The following is a 22,297-nucleotide window of genomic DNA, read 5'->3' on the forward strand; positions in this document are numbered from 1 at the left end:
AGATTAAAAATTTAAATCTGAAATACAAAATCATAAAATGTGCTGAAAAATCACAGCAAAAAATAAAAATACCAGCTACTCAAGTTGCTGAGGCAAAAAGATAAATAAAAATTAACTTTACAGTATCTGTCTAAACTACTAAAGCTATCCTGGGCAGTTTGGTGAGACCATGCCCCATAAAGTTTAATAAAGAAGAAGAGGGTTGGAGATATTACTCAGTAGCAGAGCACTTGTCTGGCATGTGTAAATCTCCGGGTTCAGCCAGTAAACAAAACTTTTCTCAGAATGCAGAGACATGCTGCAGACACAATGTCAAGATATGAGTCCATCAAAAATAAAAGGACCAATAGAGTTCACAGTAGACAAATTACATTCTGTGTTTATTTAAAAATAATTTTATGTAACATCTATATATGTATAGTTACACATATGTAAAGTTAAAGCAGATGATAAAAACATGTAATTTCAACAAATAAATATGTAACAATAATTTCTACCCACATTATTTTTCTTCTCTCCCCTTGAAAAGTAAGAAATAAATAAAAACATCAAAAATTTTTAAAGACAAAAACCCCATTCAGAAGGTTACTTTATGAAATTTTTTTCTTAAATTTCAACTTCACTAGTAACAAAAACTTTTAACAATAAAATATCACTTGACTACTCTCAAATATTTCCTTCAACAATTCTGTGTCAGTGAAGTTACTGAGAGAATGTGGGTGCTACTGAAGTCATTCTATGACAATTTAATTTTACCTCTTGCATCATGATCATTGGCAATATTTATCTTCTCTCACCCACTAACTTCACTTCTTTTTTTATTATTGAAAATCTATCTTTCTTTTATACAATGTATCCCAATCATAGTTTCCCCTCCCTCCATTCCTGCTAGCTCCCCCAAACTCCCCCATCCAAAAATTCACTCCCTCTCTGTTTCTTCAGGAAAGACCAGGCCTCCAAAAGACTACAGCAAAACAGAACATGACAAGATACAATTAAAACAAGGCAAAAGCTGGACAAGGCAACCCAATAGGAGGAAAAGAGTCCCAATAGCAGGCAAGAGAGTCTGAGATGCTCCCACCCTTAAGAGTCCCACAAAACCACCAAGCTAACAGCAATAATAACCACAGAGAACCTGGTACAGACCCACACAAGCCCCATACTTGCCACTTCAGTCTCTGTGAACCCATATGCACCCTCCTTAGTTGATTGAGTGGGCCTTGTTCTCCATCCCGTCTGACTCCTACAATCTTTCCACCCCTTGGTCTTGGTAGGTTCCCCATCTCCTAGGTGGGACCGGTGGAGACCTCCAGTTTAGATTCTCTCCATATAATGTTTGATGTAGGTGTCAATCATTCCCATCTTCTACCAGAATGAGCCTCTCTGATAATTTACTGGACAAGACAACAATCTATGAGAATAGCAGAACATCATTAGGAATCATTTCATTGACTTTTTTTTCCAGTCAAGTTTGTTTCTACCCTAGGTTTTTACTTTTTAAAATAGTTTTTACACAGATACTGAAACAAGGTAATCCATTTTAGGAAAAGCAAAATATGATCAAGCATATGCCCATTCCCCTATCTCTTTTTTTAATTAAATTTTTATTTTTTAATATTAGTTACAGTTTATTAACTTCCCCTATGTCTTAATGTAACTCAAAAGAGAAAAACCATGGATGGTCCCATGAGGATTAAGTGATTAGATATTGGAGATGCACTTGGAAGAATATTTGCTGTTATTATCAAAGAATTTCTGGGGGAAAAAAGAAACAACACCTCACAAAGTGTCATTCATGTGTAATCTATGAGCAGATGACTTGAAAAAATGGTTCTCATTGTGAAATGACTCTCTTTGTGAATGTCTAAAACTTTGTCCAGAGACTAACAAAGATGCTACCTATATCTTCTCTATCCTTCTGAAGTATAGGAATGCAGCATAGATATAGGACTTCTACTCATGAGATTTGTCAGCTATTCAGTCAACTATTACAAAGATATATTGAACCATCTTGGTCATCTTTCACCTTATGCTTTGGAGGATTTGATGATATTTGGACAATTAGATAGAGAGATATGATGATTTAATTAGGTATGGCCCCCATAGACTCTTGTATTTGAATGCTTGGCTCTTGCTTTAGGATCAAGGATAGAATAAAGGGGTTATGGAATCCCCCACTGTGACTAAGGAAAGCCACCGCTGAGTCAAGAAATGTGTCAGGGGTGTCTGCATGGAGGTCCAGAAAGGCCTTTGGGTGAAAGGAGTTATGAAATCTCCTTTTGTGAATAAAGAAAGTTGCTGAGACCATGTATATGACAGGGGTGTCCCTGCATGGAAGCCAAGAGATGCCATTGCTTAAAGCTGTGAAGGTGAAGCCTAGATTGCCTTGGAGACCCCAAGATGTTGGGAGATGCCATAGCTCTGAGATACTGCCAAGGAAAGCTGCTAATAGGGAGAGGAACCAGCTCAAGAGAAAGAGATGTGTTGCAATCAACAAAGCTGAAAGAGATCTGAAGATTATTTTGACATCAGACATGGCGATACAGAGTTTGGAGTTTGCTCAGCTGGCTTTCAGTCTTGCTTTGATCCAGTATTTTCTCACGATTGCTCCCTTCCCTACATTTTGGAATGGTAAAGTATATCCTGTGCCTTGACATGTTGGAGGTATGTGATCGGTGTTTTGAATTTGATTTTATAGGGGATGACAGTTAAGAGTTTACATGACTCAGAAGAGACTATGAATATTTGACTTTTAAACATTGTTAAGACTGTGATAGACTATGTGGACTTCTGAAGTTGAACTAAACACATTTTACATTATGTTATGGTTACAAGCCTATAGGGACCAAGGAGTAGCATGTGGTGGTTTGAATAGGTATGACCCCATAGACTCATATGTGTGAATGCTTGGCTTATAGAGAGTGGCACTATTAGGAGGTGTGGCCTTGTTGGAGGAAGTGTGTCATTGTGAGGGTGGGCTTTGAGGTCTCCTGTGCTCCAGTTCTTCCCAGAGTGGAATCCAGTCTCCTTTTGCTACCTGCAGATCAAGATGTAGGACTCTCAGCTCCTTCTCCAGCACCATGTCCACCTGCACACTACCATGCTTCCTGCCATGATGATAATGGATTAAACCTCTGAAACTGGAAGTCAGGCCCATTTAACTGTTTTTCAAGAGTTGCCTTGGTCATGGTGGCTTTTCACAGCAATAAAACCCTAACTATGACAAGAGAGAAGGAAAACGAGGGATAGAGTGAGAAATACCGAAATATCTCTGGAATGTGTGCATGTCATTTTCTCTTTTATCCCCAGATCATAAAAAGCTAAAATATTGTTCCTTCCTAATACTTGTGATATAATAATATAGGTTGCTTGACTTTAATTCATTGAAAATTATGTATTCATAGTATTCATATATGATCAATATAGTTTTCCTATGTACAAATTTTTACTGGGCCATACGTGTATTAGCAAATTGAACTGAAGCAGGACGTTAATTATTGGTGTTGCTTTCTCTGAGATCTACATATATGTTGCCATGGCTGCTTCCCATGCAAAACATGGCCCATAAAGGGCAATACTAAAGGTTTATACATTCATAGATTTCCAGAGTGTCTTAAGTGAACAAAATGTACCAAATATTCCAGACACATTTATGCTATTAAACATATGCAATGAAAGCGAAGAAATTCTCACATGTGAAAACCCACAAAGTTGCTTTAAGTGGGGACAAATGTGAAAACTCAAAGAAACACATTTTTCAATGAAGCAAGCATATTGCTAATTCGTAACCATAAATTGCAGAGTGAAGACCTGGATAAAAATATCATTCACTCTATCGAAAAAACAATGTCAGTGGAAAAAAATGTCATTCTCTGACATCTATGTCAGTGGTTCACAATGAATAAGGTCAAGCCCATGACTGTCTCTGGAACAAGTTTGGTTGTCAAAAATAATAGTGTGCGGTTCTGTAATATAGTGATCACAAACAGGGATACTAGTATCCTCTTGTGAGGAGACAGTTGCCTGAGTTGAGCCATCTCAAGAATGACCTCCATCTTGCTGGCAGTGTCAAAACTGAGTTCATGCTTCCACACCCTGGAACCAATTCCTATCCTGATTCTTTGGGTATTTTATGTTTATCTGTTAACCAATAAAGAATATAAAGAAGGAGTTGTTGATTATCAAACTAAGGTACACAGGCCATAAATGTATTGCCTGTCATGATTTAATTGACTCCTTGTGGCTTGCCCTCTCCTTTGTTCCCTTATCATTCTGAATTCCAGGCCAAAAGTCCAGGAAGGGACATGACTGTAAAATCTGAGTCAAGGACCCTGAAACCAAGTGACCCGGATAAGGCCCAGTCACCAATGTTTACTCCCTTGCTCAACTCCTTGTGTAAAAAGATGATTGGACAATGCCACAGCCTGCCCCACTCCACCTTGCTTGGGGATTTCATCCTTTACAAATGCTGTACAGTTTCTCTTTGGGGTCACAGTACAGCTCCAGGGTCTGTTCTATGACCATGATCAATCAGTAGTAGCCTGAATACAATAAAATTTTGTCATCTGCTTAAATATTTACTAAGATAAATGTCCAAAGTCACAGTCAGTTCCTGAGTCTTTTCTGTTGTCCCTGGCTGGTCAGATTTTGCTGCCTCATTCAAATAAAGATCGTGTTTTGCTAGATTTTTGTGACGGTTTGGGTTGTTTTGGTTTTTCAGACACCAACACTCTCAATGTGCCGAAGATTAATAGTCATGACAAAAAAAAGGCAAAAGACATAGATTGTGCATAGAAAAGGAAATGCAAAAGAATTTTATTTCTATAAAACATTTCACTCACATTCAGAAGAGAATTGCAAAGGAAAATTGCACCATAGTATTTGAAGCTGTGAAACCTACAATACTTTAAGATGACTAGCACAAGTCCAGAAATACGGAATACCCATTACAGATGTTGATAGTAGTATGTACTTACAGAGTTGCCATGAGAGGTACTGGGAAAAATTAATTACAATTAATGTTATGTAGACTTTGTTTCAATAATTTTTATTTCAGTGATTTTACCTTAAAGATTTATTCACCTTGGGAGAAAAAAGATTGTGGTCACATATATTAACATCAGTATAACTTGAATTAATAAGAGACTGGAAGCATGTTTTTACTTTCTGTTTTTGGTGGTATTGGGGCTTGAACCCAGGGCTTCTGGTATGCTAGCCCAGCTCTCCCAAATAAAAATTTGTTTTTACTTGAAGATGCATGGGGTACAATGTAAAGATTTGATACATGTATATCTGCATGTAAATGTAAAACTTTGATACATGTTTATACAATGATCAAACCAGAGGAATTACTACATTCATCATCGCAATGCTTACCACTTCCTTGTAATGAGGCATTAAACATCCTCTTTGCTACTTATTTTGAAACATATACTACATTATTATTGACAGTATTTACCCTAATGTGCCACGGAATTCCAGGACTTACTTCCCCTATCAATGCATGCTTTACCTTCTGCCCAATTCCTTCCGTTACCAACACATGACTGATTTAACACATTCTGGCTCATCCTTGTCTTGTAAGCCCAGGCAACAGCCAAAAAGAATGCAGCAGTTTTACCTGTGAGAAACGTGGCATGAGGCCTTATGCAAGGTGCATGACAGCACCCCTGAGCAGTCCTCCTTGATTCCACTCTTTTCTTAATGACCACGGTCGGCTCTCTGAACTACTCTTCCTGTCAAGCTTCCCAGGCTGCTTTCTGGTTGTTCACTGGCTATTTCGTCATGACTAGAAGAGCCCCCCTTGACCCATACCGCACAATGTACCTCTCACTCCCCTCTCACATTCGCATGCGTTAACGTATAACCGCTTTTCATTGTTGGAAATCATCTTTACTTTCCTGTTTTACTTTGTAATCGTTCTTCACAACACAATGTAGATGCAATAAAACTCAGTGAATTGCCCTCTGCTTTGTCTCCATGGTATCGCAGAGGGTCGGGCCTACAGTAGCTTTTCAGTAAGTTGCTGAAGGAAGAAATAAACCAATCAGTGTCATAGGACTCTAGTGTTTATAAATTAAATGTATTGTATATGTACATGACATGTTTGTTCATATTGTGTGTTCCTTACATGTGTACATGCACACTTTTTTTTTTTTTTTTGCCAAAGTAAAAGCTTGGGACTGAGGGCCAAGTGAAATGGCTCAGCAGGTCAAGATACATGCTTCCAAGCCTTAGAACCTGAGTTGGATTCCTGGGATCCACAGTTGGAAGGAGAGAACCTTAAAATTGTCTTCTGACCTCCACATGACCACCATGGCATACACACTCTTACACATGCACACACACACACACACACACACACACACACACACACTAATAGATTAGATAAATGTAATAAAACTCTGGGACTGGGTAATAGATATGTACAGACCTACTTTCATTGAAAACCCTCCGTGTGTGTGTGTGTGTGTGTGTGTGTGTGTGTGATGCTTGTTCAGTACATGCTTTTCAAAGAGAAAGTACAGGAGATGGAGAGGGGAAGTAATGTGTAAAGCAGGTATTTTAAAAGAGCAATCAGAAATGTAGAAGAAAATCCATGAAATTGTGGTGTCATGGAAACTAAAAGAATTTTGAGGAATTAACAGCCATTCCAAATAGCACTGTTATTTGTAGAAAACCGTGGATTTGAAGCTAGAGATGGCTTTAGAGCTGTGTGGTCCCCCAAGGCATCAAATTCACCTTTGCAAACCTCAGCAGCCCATACACAGAGGCCACTGTCCAGGTAACAAAGCTTATATCCAGAGGCTGTCCTGCCAGAGATGAGACAATAACTCTAGCCCCAGAAAATGTTAATAAAATGGGATGAGCCAGCTCAAGCCCTGGTTAATCAGCTGCCAGAGTGAGATACAGCATTCACTTTGGTTTCAAGTGCTGAAATATTTAACAGTTTCAAAATTTGTACCTGGGATTTGTCTTAGCCAGATATTGAAGGTGAGAGACACAAACAGCAACCCAAGTCACGTAGGGCTAACAGATGAGGCACATCCTGAGTCATGAGGCAGAACAAGCAAGTAAAGCATGGCCCAGAGGCTCATGGTGGTGTTTGTGGGGAGAAATGCAAAGTGGAGCAGAGAATCTGAGCAAGTTCAGTTTGTGGTGGTGCTAATCATTTTAATGGGCTCTAGGCTATACACATAGTGCCTAGCTACTCACCCAGGGGCCATTTAGGACAGAGGAAATGCTGGCGTGGTGTGTGAAAGTTAAAGGAAGGCTGTTCATGGTGGATGTGACTCTGAGTTGAGTGGCTAATACATATGCATGAAACTCACAGGACAATAGTTTACTCTGTCTGAGAATAGGCTAATTCTAGAAGATAACTGTGTACCCCAGGTCGGCAAAACCTCCAAGAGGATGGAACATCAGTAGTACAGAAAAATGCACAGACTGTCCTCACAGTGCTTAAGACAATATGTGTAGAATCAAACAAATATTTGGTTCTTCAACTGAACAGTGTCTGTTGCCAGGTGTCTATATAGCAAAGTTCATCTTAGAAGAATGGGTGGCTAAGCAAGTTCCCTCTCCACCACAGCCTCTTACTTCCCAGCTTTCCTTGTCTTGCTTGGAGACCATCTTCACCTGCATCTATATCTCCAGTGGGTCAGCCCTGTACTTACTCTACTGTGAGCCCCTGTCTCCCTTTACAACCAGAATCTTTGGTGTTAACATTGGTTTTGTTTTTTTTTTTTTCAATGCAGTTTATTCAGGAACCTTGAACAATCCTCGGACCCTGGGGAAAGCCAGCCCGCAGTTTAAATAGCCTCTGGGTAGCCAACCCAGGCGTGCCACGTGGGCAATGCAGATAGGTCCACATACATGGAAGCAAGCCAGATCCTCAGCCTTAGCCAAATGTGGAATTGTTCATGACAGAGAGCACTCACCATCGGGAAGGTGGAAGGCAGAAACCATCTCCATCTTTAAGGCATAGCATTCTGCAGCTCTTTACAGTTCCCCCTTTTTGTTTTAGACCCATCAGGCAAGAGTAGAGGTCTGATCTCTGATATTAGAAATAAATTGGGACTTTGTACTGATGTTCACTTAGGTGTCATCCACCCAAAGAGCATCAGACCCGTCCGATACCTTTTTCTCAGAGGCGGGACCTGGGGCATCAACCCGCATGCAATCAGACATGCTCTTCTCTGGGTCCAAAGCGGCTGACCCTGAGTGCAGTGCTTAGCCTCGCATCCTGAGCGTAACATTTTAGCTTTTTATGGTATCCAACCATGCTTGGGTTTTTTTTGTTTTGTTTTGTTTTGTTTTTTTTACATTTGTGTGTGTGTGTGTGTGTGTGTGTATGTGTGTGTGTGTGTGTGTGTGTGTGTTTGTGTACTCAAGCTAGCCACTGCATAGTTAGACAACTTTGGAGAGTTGGGTTTTTTGTTTTTGTTTTTGTTTTTACCATGTGGCTCTCAGGGATGAGACTCAGATTGTCAAGCTCAGCAGAAAACATCACATGACCACTGGGCCATCTCACAAGCCCCAGGACTGACTTTTAATTTTTTAAACCAACATTGTTTGCTTGTTTCTGTGTTTTACATATCCAATATACAAACCTTCTTCCTATTCTCTAACTCCTCAGATAAGACTGATACTTAGGACTGCTGACAGCAAATCCTGACTTTTTGTACTCAAGTCACTATAGTTCATAAATCCCAAACTGAGCTGAATTTTATCTTCTGGTATGAATCAGTAGTATCAAGTGTACACACCAGAATTACCAAGGACTTTGAAAGATGCTGGCATCGGGGGCCACAAAAGATCCTGACTTGCCTGCTGGTGTGATTTAGGCATTGATTTTTCACCTAAGCTTCTGTTATTATTCTGTACTAAACCCAGGCTTGAGAACCTGTGTTCCAGCTACTCCTGCCCTCCACTGTGGATGAAGATGACTTCTTCCAGCTAAAATTAATGCTTTCTGTTTGGATTCCAGACCCATTTCCACCCAGCTCTGCAGAGAGCTCTCTGCCATACTATGAAACTTTTTTCTGATATTGAAAACCTCCAATTATCCTGGTTGCACAAAACCTTTTCCTTGAAATGCTGAGGGGCAGAAGTTTTTCCATTCTCAGACCATGAATGTCTCCCCAGGCTAAACGAGGAATAGAATACACAAGTTAGAAGAGGAGGCAGCACGAAGAAAACTGAAAAAAAAAAAAAAAAGTTTTCCAAAAGGAAAAGGAAAAAGTCAAGTAAATACAGAAGACACTTATTAAATCCCCAGTGAAGCCTACTACACATGAAGCATTTTCCACATCTAAGCCCTGACCTACTTGCAGGAGCAATATTTTTATAGACCTTTTGGGGGCAACGTTTCTTTGAGAAACAAGAGTTTAGACAGGAGCTCAGCCTACTAAGAAGACCTTACCTAGAGCTAAGGAAATTCCAGCCCCACATGGTAGATGAAGATTTCTATGATCCAGACAAAGGGCAAACACATTTCCCACTGCATCATAAGAAATGAGAGAAACCTTCTCACCATAGTCTTTCCTCGGACATCAGGTGGCTCACTCAGCTGTTCAAGCAGCCATATTGTCCGCACTATGTGCCTTCTCCTCTGCCTGGTTTGTGGCCTTGGTGCCTCAGCAAGCAGGTTCATGCTGTCTGCAGTTTCCAGGTGTTCCCTAAGGGAGTTGCTGCATTCTGATAAAGAACACACATAGAGAATGGAATCCACTCTGTGTTTTTACCATTAAATGCAAGCAGGGGAACTTTATTCATCTGAATACTGGTGGAGTTTGGTGCATCTAGAGTAGAGAAATCAGTGGCAGTGTCACAGGAGTCAGAAGTCAGACTCTCTCGGAGTTCTTACTGTGCCCTTGATCAAATTCTGAGCTCCCGTATGTTCACCGAGTAAGCTAAAGTTGATATTAGTATCCGTCTCACAGGGACTTGATAATTTGTGGTAATACAAGAAGTGTGCTTGGAACAGAACTTTTACATGAAAAGCAAATCATCACCCTATGCTTCAGGCCTTGTATCCAGGAATAACTTTCTGGGGGGTTGGGAGGAAGTGGGTGTATATAAAGTAGAACACTGGGAGAGTTTGTTGGGGAGAGAAATTTTCCACTCTACTGCCTCCACTTCATTGGTAGGACTTGAGTAGGTCTCTCTCCAAATTCAGTGTTCACTGTGATTTTGTTGGTGTCCCTGGATGAAGCCAATATTCCAAGGGAGTCTCTGTTTTGCTGATCTACTGTCTGACTCTCCTTAGCTGTAATATGGAAACAAAAATAAAATGCCTGGAAAGACAGAACTGTAATGGAGTAGTGAGGTTGAGACCTGCATTTTTCAATATTAACTTGTTATATGCATTTAAGCAGAAAACCCATTTATAAGGACTGTTTAGTACCTGTGGAGTCTGTAGAAGTATATAGATTTGGGCAGGGACAGTGAGGGCCATGACCATTGATATCATGCCACAGGCCTGCTCTAGTAAAGACCCCATAATTGCCTGTGAAGGACAAGCTAAGCATGAGAGAAGGGATGAGTCAGCAGACCCAGCTTTTCAGACATTTTCATGACCTTCCTGCAGAATTTGTATTGGTAATTTTTAGAGTAGCAGACACACAGATGGGTTACGTCATGACATTTTCTTTTCACACATACGAGTCATTTTGTTTTCTTCTAATTCACCTCCCTTTCAAAATGCCGTCTTCTGTGCTTTCTTCCTGCTCCTGGTGGCCTCTTTCCTTTCTCTAGATTAGTCTCCCTTTCTACTTTCATGTCACATGTATTCATTCATTCAATTACCCCCTTCTTCCCGTATCCTTCTCATGATCTCTTCTTCTCTCAGGATCCCCTGACCTGTCTAGTTTTGAGACCTCCAGATACACATATAAAAATAACATACATAATAAATAACACACATAATAATATATGTGTGTACAGATGTACACACACACATATATTATTATAAGCATAGATTCACAAGTGATGAGGAAATGTGGGGTTTGTCTTCCAAACATGAGTTACACCTGCTTTTTCCATGCTGTTTCCTAAAGTTAGGTTTCACATGGGCACTTCATTACAGCAGTGCAACCATCTATAGCAGGGCAAGGAAAGTCAGTAGATCAAAGACACTTAGGTGACTTTAGTCATGGTTGCTAGGTTCTCTGTAAGGCTGACCTCCTTCTTGGAACCACTTCCACAGAAAGATAAATTAACTGTCATCACAACTACCTTCCATCTCACTGGGTTGTATGTTCCGCATTAAGGAATATATACATCTGAGAAGATCTCATCACATGGACCTATTTCAGCCTTTTTTTAATGTCAATGTTTAGTGTTATTACTTCTATGTGAGCTAAGTGTACAGATACATTAAAGTAGGCTTATTTTTGGTTAAAAAATAAAGAAAAAAGTTAAAATGAAAGAAAAGAAAAATGTTGTGCCTGCATGGTTAGCCGATACTAAAGCTGCAGCGGGTAAATTTTTCTCTCATTTAAAAAAATTTAGTGTGAAAAAGTATTGGCCCACAAACATGGTTAAGTACCATGTGCATGTAGTGCCAACAGGGGCCAGAAGGAGGGGTTGGGTCCCCTGGAACTGTAATAACAGGCAATATTATTTATATGTCCTATGGGTGCTTGGAACCAGACCTAAGTCATGTATAAGAGCAGCAAGTACTAGTATCCCTGAACACTCTCTCTAGTCATACTCCTAAATTTTTAATAATCTCTTAATGTATATATCTAGAAAACTGTTATCAAATAGTAACTACATAGTAACTACATACCATTTGATAACTCATTGAATTTTCCTATAAGAATTAGATGGTTAAAAACTAGTTTTCTGAATTGGGCATGATAGTGCATGCTTTTAATCCTAGCCCTCAAGGAAGCAGAGGCAGACAGATCACTGTGAACTTGAAGCCATCCTGGTCTATAAGCTATTCCAGTACAGCCAAGGATACACAGGGAAACTCTGTCTCATAAAACAAAACAAAGCAAAAAAAAAAAATGTGTTTTCTGATTAAATCTTGTCCTTAAATAAATTTTCCACATGATCAAAAATGCACCAAAAGAAATTGAGTGTATGTTTTTATAAATACTTCAATGCCAGACAAAAATGTATATAAACAGTACTTATTTTCAACACAAAGATCTCTATTATAAGAAACAAATGTACATCACAAAAAATATAAACTGAAAAAACATGCTACCTATAATAATACTTTACAATCTTATTGTTTTTCTTAAAAAGAAATTCAGGTAAATTTTAACAACCTAAGGATCTAAAATTTTTCAAGAGTGTTTTAAGTAAAGATCTTTCCTCTAAATAAATATAAACATCCCTTTTATTACCACAAGGTTTCAAAATCATTCCGCTGGTCTTAACGCTATTAAATTCAATGTATGTTTGAAGGTGGCAGTGTGAAAATAGGCTGCAAGTCTCTGATCTAAGATAAAAGATTGTATCTGTCCTTGGGGACTCCCCTTCTCTGGAAGTAGGAGAGAGGTTAAATGGGGAGAGGTGACATGAAAGAACTGGGAGGAGAAGAGGGAGGAGGCTGTGATCAGGCAGTAAAGAGATTAAAGAAAGGAAGAAAGAAAAACAGAATAATAAGAAGGAAAACATCCAATCTGAACAGAGGAGTTAGGCATCTCCCATACACCACCACTCTACTGAGGCAACATCTCACACTGGACCAGGCTTGTCACCCAATTTAGCCAAATTTGCTGGACAATGCAAGAACTTTCTCTAAGAGGTAACAGTATTTATTCTGGATTCCAATATAGTGACCATGGCCCAAGAGCACAGAGTTCAGTTTCCCCAAATTCCACTTCACAACATGACATCAGTTTCATGAAGTTGTTATAGTAACAAAACAAAGCCATAGCAAATAAAAAGAAATAGCAGGTGGCAGGTTATAGCAAAGCGGAAGACATTCTGCTCTAGACTGCAGATGTTACCTGATGGCATTCTTAGCCTTCTGATTGGTAGAAGCTGGCGGTCTGCTCAGATAATAACATTTCAAGCAAGAGCAGATAAAGGAAGTTCCTTGACAAAGGAAGTTTCACTCTTGGACATAGACACTGAAGCCAGACTAGAAACCAAACAAGAAAAGTAAGGTGGGGGCTGCATTGATTATTCAAGAGTGAAACTGGATTTGGAAGCTCTTTGTGGGAGCAACAAGAGTTCTTTCTCATTTTCTCTGTTCCTGTTACTGGTCAATACTCGGCCAGCATCCTGAGGAAACAGAGGAAGAGCTGCCATGGTTCTGCGTTACATACTTTCTTTACCTTCCTTCAATTCTGGACAAAAACACCCAGAAAAAAGTTATCTAGGTTCCTTTATAGTTCTGCTCTGGCTAGGTACGTGTTTTCCCACTTTGATGATGAAGAGAAAGCATGATTACACTTGTGTACCTCTGCATGTCAAAGAAAGTCATAAACATTGTCCCACTGGGGAAGAGAATGTCAACAAACCTTCCTGGAAAGAAGTCACGACTCGAATTAAAACTTCTCCAAGCTGATTGACTCATGAAGACTTTATTAACTGTGGAGAAGTTGCAATGCTGCAGGATCAGAGCCTAATTACAATTTATTTTGTGTTATTGTTAACCTAATGGTGATTCCTTGCTCATCTCTGTGTACGAACTACCATCCTTGAGACTATAAGGTGAGGGTTCTGGACTGAGGTTATTACCTGAGCAGACCACCAGCTTCTACCAATTTTAGAACACATAGAAAAGATTATCCATAATGATGAAGTAGGCTTCATCCTAGAGACGCAGGGATGCTTCAACATATGAAAATTCATCAATGTAATCAACCAAATAAACAAATTGAAAGAAAAAAAAACCCACATGATCATCTCATTAGATGCAGGAAAAAAAGCCTTTGACAAAAGCCAACACTCCTTCATGATAAAAGTCTTGAAGAGATCAAGGATAAAATGAACAGACCAAAACACAATAAAGACAAGATAGAGCAAGCCAATAGCCAACATCAAATTAAATGGAGAGAAACATAAAGCAATCCCAGTAAAATAATAGACAAGAAAAGGCTGTCCAATCTCTCCATATCTATTCAATATAATACTTGAAGTTTAGCTAGAACAATAACACAACTAAAGGAGATCAAGGGGATACAATTTGGAAAGAAAAAAGTAAAAATACCACTATCTGTGGATGATATGACAGTATATATAAGTGACCCCAAAAATTCGACCAGGTAACTTCTACAGCTAATAAACACCTTAAGAGAAATGTCTGGATACAAAATAGCTCAAAAAACAAATCAGTGGCTTTCGTACATACAAACGATAAATGAGCTGAGAAAGAAATTAGGGAAACAACACAATAGCTACAAAAGATATAAAATATTTTGATGTAACTCAACCAAGCAAATGATAGGAACATTTAGTTCTGAAAGAAAGAAATTGAAGGAGATACCAGAAGATGGAAATGTCTCACATGTTCATTATTCAATAGGATAGTAAAAATGCTCATCTTACCAAAAGTAATCTACAGATTCAACACAATTCTTTCATTATTATTATTATTATTATTATTATTATTATTATTATTATTATTTTAATCACAGGTCATTCACTTATATCCCAGCCATAGTCCTCTCCCTCTTTCCCTCCCAATCCCACCCTCCCTCCCTTATCTCCTCCCTGCCCCCTTCCAAGTCCACTGATAGGGGAGGTTCTCCTCCCCTTCCATCTGACCCTAGCTTATCAGGTATCTTCAGGACTAGCTGCAATGTCCTTATCTGTGGCCTAGCAAGGCTGCTCCTCCCTCAGGGGGAGGGGAATCTCAGTGATCCAGTCATTGAGTTCATGTCAGAAATAATCTTTGTCTCCCTTACTAGGAAACCCACTTGGGTACTGTGCTACCATGGGCAACATCCGAGCAGGGGTTTTAGGTTATATCCACACATGGTCCTTGGTTGGAGAAACAGTCTCATGAAAGACCCCTGTGCCCTGATATATTTGGTCCTTGTGGGGCTCCTGTACCCTCTAGGTCATAATAACTCCCCCTTTTTTCATATGATTCCCTGCACTCTGCCGAAGTTATGAGTCTCATCATCTGCTTTGATGCACTGCTAGGTAGAGTCTTTCAGAGGCCCTGTGTGGTAGGCTCCTGTCCTGTTACTTGTTTTCTCCTACTTCCAATGTTGATCCCCTCTGTCTTTCTAGGTGAGGATTGATCATCTTACCCCTGGTCCATTTTTTTGTTTATCTATTTTAGGTATACAGCTTTTAGCATGTTTATCCTATCTTATAGGTCTAGTACTTATAAGTGAATATATACCATGTGTGTCTTTCTGCTCCTGGGATACTTCACTCAGGATGATCTTTTCTAGATACCACTATTTGCCTGCAAAATTCATGATTTCCTTGTTTTTAATTGCTGAGTAGTATTCCATTTCAACACAAATCTTTACTGACCTTAAAATAACAATACTCTTCCTTAACAGAACACCAACAGCACAGGCTATCTAAGAGCAACAATCAATAAATGGGACCTCATGAAACTGAAAAGTTTCTGTAAAGCAAAGGATACCATCATCAAAACAAAACGACTGCCTACAGATTGGGAAAGAATCTTCACCAACCCTTTATCTGACAAAGGGCTAATATCCAGTATATATAAAGATCTAAAGAAGCTGAAAAACAGCAAACCAAGTAATCCAATTAAAAAATGGGGAACAGAGCTAAACAGAGAATTCTCTGTAGAGGAATACCGAATGGCAGAGAAGCACTTAAAGAAATGTTCAACCTCACTAGCCATTAGGGAAATGCAAATCAAAACAACCCTGAGATTTCACCTTACACCCATGAAAATGGCCAAGATCAAAAACTCAAGTGACAGCACGTGCTGGAGAGGTTGTGGAGAAAGGGGAACCCTTCTCCACTGCTGGTGGGAATGAATGTTAACTTGTACAACCACTCTGGAAAGCAATCTGGCGCTTTTTCAAACAACTAGGAATAGTGTTTCATCAAGATCCAGCCATACCATTCCTAGGCATATATCCAAAAGAGGCTCAAGTACACAAAAAGGACATTTGCTCAACCATGCTTGTAGCAGCTTTATTTGTAATAGCCAGAACCTGGAAACATCCCAAATGCCCCTCAACTGAAGAATGGATGCACAAATTGTGGTACATCTACACAATGGAGTATTACTCAGCAATAAAAAACAAGGAAATCATGAAATTTGCAGGTAAATGGTGGGACCTGGAAAGGATCATCCTGAGTGAGCTGTCCCAGAAGCAGAAAGACACACACAGTATATACTCACTCATATAGACATATAACATAGGATAAACCTTCTAAAATGTGTATATCTAAAAAAACTAATCAAGAGAGAGGACCCTGATTAAAATGCTCAATCCCCATCCTGAAAGGCAAAGAGGATGGACATCAAAAGAAGAATAAAACAAGAAACAACCTAGGAACCTGCCACAGAGGGCCTCTGAAAGCTTCTGCCCTGCAGACTACCAAAGCAGACGCTGAGACTTATAGCCAACTGTTGGGCCGAGTGCATGGAATCTTATGTATGAAGCGGGAAATAGTAAGAGCTGGAGAGGACAGGAACCCCACAAGGAGAGCAGCAGAACCAGAAAATTTGAACACAGGGTTCTTCCCAGAGACTCATACTCCAACCAAGTACCAGACATGGAGATAACCTAGAACCCCTGCACAGATGTAGCACATGATAGTTCAGTGTCCAAGTGGGTTCCATAGTAATGGGAAGAGGGACTGCCTCTGACATAATTGGCCTGCTCTTTGATCACCTCCCCCTGAGGGGGGAGCAGCCTTACCAGGCCACAGAATGCAGCCACTCCTGATGTGATCTGATAGACTAAGATCAGAAGGAAGGAGAAGAGGACCTCCCCTATCAGTGGACTTGGGGAGGGGCATTCGTGAAGAAGGGGGTGGGAGGGTGGGATCAGGAGGGAAGGAGGGTGGGGCTTATGGGGGGGACACAAAGTGAATAAAGTATAATTAATAAAATTTTAAAATTGTTTTTAAAAAAGGAAAGAAATAGCTCCCATAGCTTATACATTTGAATGAATGCTTGGTCACAATGGAGTTGCACCATTAGGAAGAATCACCTTGTTAGACGAAGTGTGTTACTGAAGGTAGGCTTTGGCGTTTCAAATGCTTGAGCTGAGCCTCGTGTCGCTTGCTCTCCCTGCTGCCTGCTGATCCAGATGTGTAACTCTCAGCTCACTCTCACGTACCATGTCTACCCAAGTACCTCCTGCCACACTTCACACCATGGCAATGATTTAGGAAACGTCTGAAACATAAGCCAGCCCCAATTAAGGGTTTTTCTTTATTGCTGTGTGCGATGGTGGATTAAGTGTATACAAGTGTAGTGAAAGAGTGAGGTCTGAAGCTAAGCTCTGTGGCTTTAGAATTGCAATTTTAGCTGGATAGCATTCATCAAGAAATACGGAATTTGAAACTAGGCAACTTTTTATTGGATGGCTATGTTAATCTAGTTGTGAGATGTCTTTATGTATGTGTTTATTACAAAAAATTATTCTAGTATTTTAAAATAAAATAAATTGTTTCATTATACAGTATATAAATCATCTTTCTATAAAGCTTTTTTAAGATGCTTAAAACTAACCCAGAGTGCTATAAGTCCAGAAAATTGTTATATTCTGGGCATGGTTGTGAGGATTTAGGCTGTAATCTAGGAAGGGTTCAAAGATGACAATAAGATTCTATTTCTTAATCTGAGACATTCCATCTTAATCTGAGACATGCTCCTATTTTAAGAATTCATCCATTCTGTCTCCATCAATTTGTTACTTGCAAGGATGTATGTTTTAGTATAGTACATATTAATTAGATTTTATTTTGTATGTATGTATGTTTTGTCTGCACGTATGTCTTTATACCATGTGTATCCCTGGTTCCTGCAGTGCCATAAAAGAATGACAGATCCTCTACAACTGGAGTCACAAATAAATGGCTGTGAGCTAACAGTAGGTGCTGGGAATTGCACCTTGGTCATCTGCCATAGCATCCACTGTTTTTAACTGATGAGCCATTCCTTAAGCTTCAATATAAATTTTTTATCAGAAAAAAATCCTGGGGGGTGATGAGGGAAGAAAGTAGGAGGGTCATACTGGTAGGAGAGGAGAGAGGAAGATTGGGGTGAAAAGTAAATATATAAATTAAAAATAAATTTAAAATGGAAAAAAATCCTAAAAAGAACAGTACTCAATTTCATATGGAAAAAAGGGCCAGGATAGCTAAAATAATCCTGTACCAAAAATAAATAAAATAAAGCAATAGTCATAAAAACACATGGTATTGGCATAAAAATAGACAGGTTAATCAATGGAATTGAATCAAAGACCTAGAAGTAAATCTACACATTGATGGACACCTAATTTTTTACAAAGTAGCCATAATGATAAAAAGAAAGCAACAAATAGTGATCCATGCCTATTACCCTGCACAAAGCTCAAGTCCAAGTGTATCAAAGACTTCAACATAAAACAAGAAACACTAAATCTATTAGAAGAAAAAGTGAGGAAGAGACTTGAACTCATTGGCACAGGAGACAACTTCCTGAACAGAACACTAAGAGCTCAGGCTCTGAGATCAGCAATTAGTAAATGTTACCTCATGAAACTAAAAAGCTTCTGTAAAGCAAAGGGCACTGTCAACAGAACAAAACAACAGCCTACAGACTGAGAAAATATCTTTACCAACCCTACATCTGATGGAGGGCTAATATCCAGAATAGATAAAGAACTCAAGAAATTAACACCAACAAACTATGTAATCCAATGTATTTGGGGTAAATTTACATGGGGTACAGACATGGAATTCTCTACAGATGAATCTGTCGAGCTGAGAAATACATAAAGAAATGTTCAACATCCTTAGCCATCAGGAAATGCAAATCAAAACACCTGTGAGATTCCATTTTACCCCCCATCAGAATGGCTAAGATCAACAACTCAAGGAAAAGCAAGGGTGAGGATATGGACAAAGGGGAACCCTCCTCCATTGTTGGTGGTAATGCAAACTTGTACAACCACTTTGGAAATTAATTTGGTGCTTTCTCAGAAAACTGGGAAGATTCTACCTCAAGACCCAGCTATATAACTCCTGGGCATATACCGAAAATATGTTCCACCATACAACATGGACATTTATTCAATTGTGTTTATAGCAGCTTTATTCATAATAGTCAGAAATGGGAAACAACCTAGATGTCCCTCAACCAAAAAATAAAGAAAATATGGTACATTTACACAGTGGAATATTACTCAGTTATTACAAACAATGATATCATTAAATTTGCAGGCAAATAGATAGAACTGGAAAAGATCATCATGAGTGAGGTAACCCAAACCCAGAAAGAAAAATCTTGTTATATACTCACTGACAAGTAGATATTAGTCATAAGTACAGAATAACCATGCTACAAGCTACAGACCCAAAGAAGCTAAGTAACATGGAGGGCTCAAGGTGGTAGAGAGAAGCATATAAATCTCACTGAGAAGGGGAAATGGAATAGACAGTATAGGTGGATGGGGATGGGAGAGTGAGTAGGAGTGAGATGAAGATGGGAACTGAGAGAGACAATTGGAATTGGGGGGCATCTCCAGCACAAGCTAGAAAACTACGCAATGGAAACTCCCAGGAGTCTGTGAAGGTGACCGTAACTAGGACTTCTAGCAATAGAGGATATGAAGCCTTAAGTGGACATCTGGTGTAACCAGGCAAGACATTCAATAGACTGAGATACCAGCCCACGCACAAGATCTTTGGCCTGCAATTGTCCTGCCTATAAGATGTGCTTGAGTAAATGTGGCACAGAAACTGTGGGAGTGGCCAACCAATGACTGTTCCATGCCATTAGAGGGAGCTCACTTCCGATATTGCTCAGAGAGCCAAAAGCTGGAGGCTAAATAGTCCAGAGACTTACAACAGAACCAAACATAAATAGACACAAAATAAAAACTAAAAGTCCATGAAACTGTTCCTAATGGTATCTGCTATATTCATAGATTAGCATCTACTCCAATTTTCATCAGAGAGGCTTTACCAAGCAACTGACGGAAACAGATCCAGAGACCCACAGCCAAACATTCAGCAGAGCTTGGTGTAACCTGTGGAAGAGGAAGGACTGTAGGAGCCAGAGCAGTTAAAAACAACACAAGAAAACCCACAGAATCAACTAACCTGAGTCCATAAGGGCTCATAGAGACTGAACGACCAAGTAGGCAACCTAAATGGGCCTGACCTAGGCCTTCCTCATTGATGTTATAGTTTTATAGCTTGATCTTCTTGTGGAACTCCTCACAGTGGGAGCAGGAGCTGTCTGTGACTTTGTTGATTGTGTTTGGAACCCTTTCTCCCAACTGGGTTGCCTTGTCTGGCCTTAATAGAGGAGGACATGCCTAGTATTGCCGCAACTTGCTATATCATGGCTGGTTGATATCCATCAAAGGCCAGCCATTTTCTGAAAAGAAATGGAGGAGGAATGGATTTGGGAAGGGGGAAGGAAGAGTGGAGTTCATGAAAGAGGGACTGGAAGAAGAGGAAGGAATGGAAACTGAATTGGGATGTAAAATAAAAATTAAAAAACAATTGATCACATCTGCAAAATCTCTCTTACAAGACAAGACAATGACTCCACATATTACAAATATTAGAATGTATACATACTTGTGGTGATCATTGCCCAGCCAATCACAGATAAAACTATTTAGGCCTAGGCCCAGGCTAGTGGTATCTAGAAACAAAAGTAAGCTTGCTTATCCTAAGATCAAAAAGTGAAATATATCTAAGAGTCAGAAAACATCTGATTTGAACCCCCTTTTTTTCTGCTTCATTTCATATCTTTGATTTTATTTGCTTATTTGGAACAAGAAAATGTTCCTAACAGCAGACACATCCTTTGGTAAGCGTCATGCACAGAGTTTCAGAGTGTCAGAGCATAAGGAGATCTCTACAGGCTGTGGCTGCAACTGCTTCCCTTCAGACTGGAAAGAATGTAAGAATCAGGGTGGTCAAGAAAAGAATAAGACTTGATACCAGTATTATCTTAATTTTCATCTCATCTGGCTCTCAACCAAGTCTGTGCCTTTTCATAGACTTGTGAATTTGACAGAATAAGGTTTCCTCCCTAGAATATACTTCTACCCAGTACTGTCTTTAGGGTCAAGCTCTCACTAAGTTTCTGGAAGTGAGAAATGCCTTCAAAATGATTCAGACAGGTTCTTTGAGCAAAATTCTTCACATGCTATGGATGACATGATTAATCTGATTGTGATTAATTGTAGCTGCTTAGTGCTGCAATCTGCCTTGCTTTGGATGAATTCCTTCATTTCCTCTGCCCACATGTATCCACAACTCCAGGCAGAGGCATGCATGAATTAAGAGAGTGGAACAGAAAACCTTACAAGCCAGATCAAAGACTATTATATAGCTACATGCTGACTTGGAGAAAAGAGGTGAAAGGAAGCTAAGCTAAGTCATGAAGACAAGTCCCACAGGAGAATTCCCTTCATAAACTAGGAGAAAGGTAACCACATGGAACTGAACATGAAGACCAAGTCTGTATTCTGGGGGCAGGTGTGATGAGTGGAATATGGGAGAGCAGAGACCCTGATTCTCTATCAAAGATGAATAATAAATGAGAAGTGGGAGTTATGTTAGGTGTATTAAATCAACACATTGTTTTTCTTTTTTTAATTTTTTATTTTTATATTAATCACAGGTTATTTACTTTGTTTCCCAGCTATAATGCCCTCCTTGATTCTCTTCCAATCCCACCCTCCCTCCCTCATCTCCTCCCTGCCCCTCTCTAAGTCCACTGATAGGGGAGGACCTCCTTCCCTTCCATCTGACCCTAGCTTATCAGCTATCTTCAGGACTGGCTGCAGTGTCCTCTTCCGTGGCCTAGCAAGGCTGCTCCTTTCTCAGGAGGGGGGAGGAGTCAAAGAGCTCACCACTGAGTTCATGTCAGAAATAATCCTTGTTCCCCTTACTAGAGAACCCACTTGGATATTGAGGTAACATGGGCTATATCTGAGCAGGGGTTCTAGGTTATATCCATACATTAGTTGGAGAAACAGTCTCATGAAAGACCCCTGTGCCCTGATATATTTGGTCCTTGTGGATCTCCTGTCCTCTCCAGGTCCTACTAACTCCCCCTTCTTTCATTTGATTCCCTGCACTCTGCCAAAGGTTGGTTATGAGTCTTAATATCTGCTTTGATACAATGCTAGGTAGAGTCTTTCAG

This window comes from Meriones unguiculatus, chromosome 3 (genome assembly GCF_030254825.1).
Source record: "Meriones unguiculatus strain TT.TT164.6M chromosome 3, Bangor_MerUng_6.1, whole genome shotgun sequence".
In the NCBI taxonomy this organism is placed as follows: Eukaryota; Metazoa; Chordata; class Mammalia; order Rodentia; family Muridae; genus Meriones; species Meriones unguiculatus.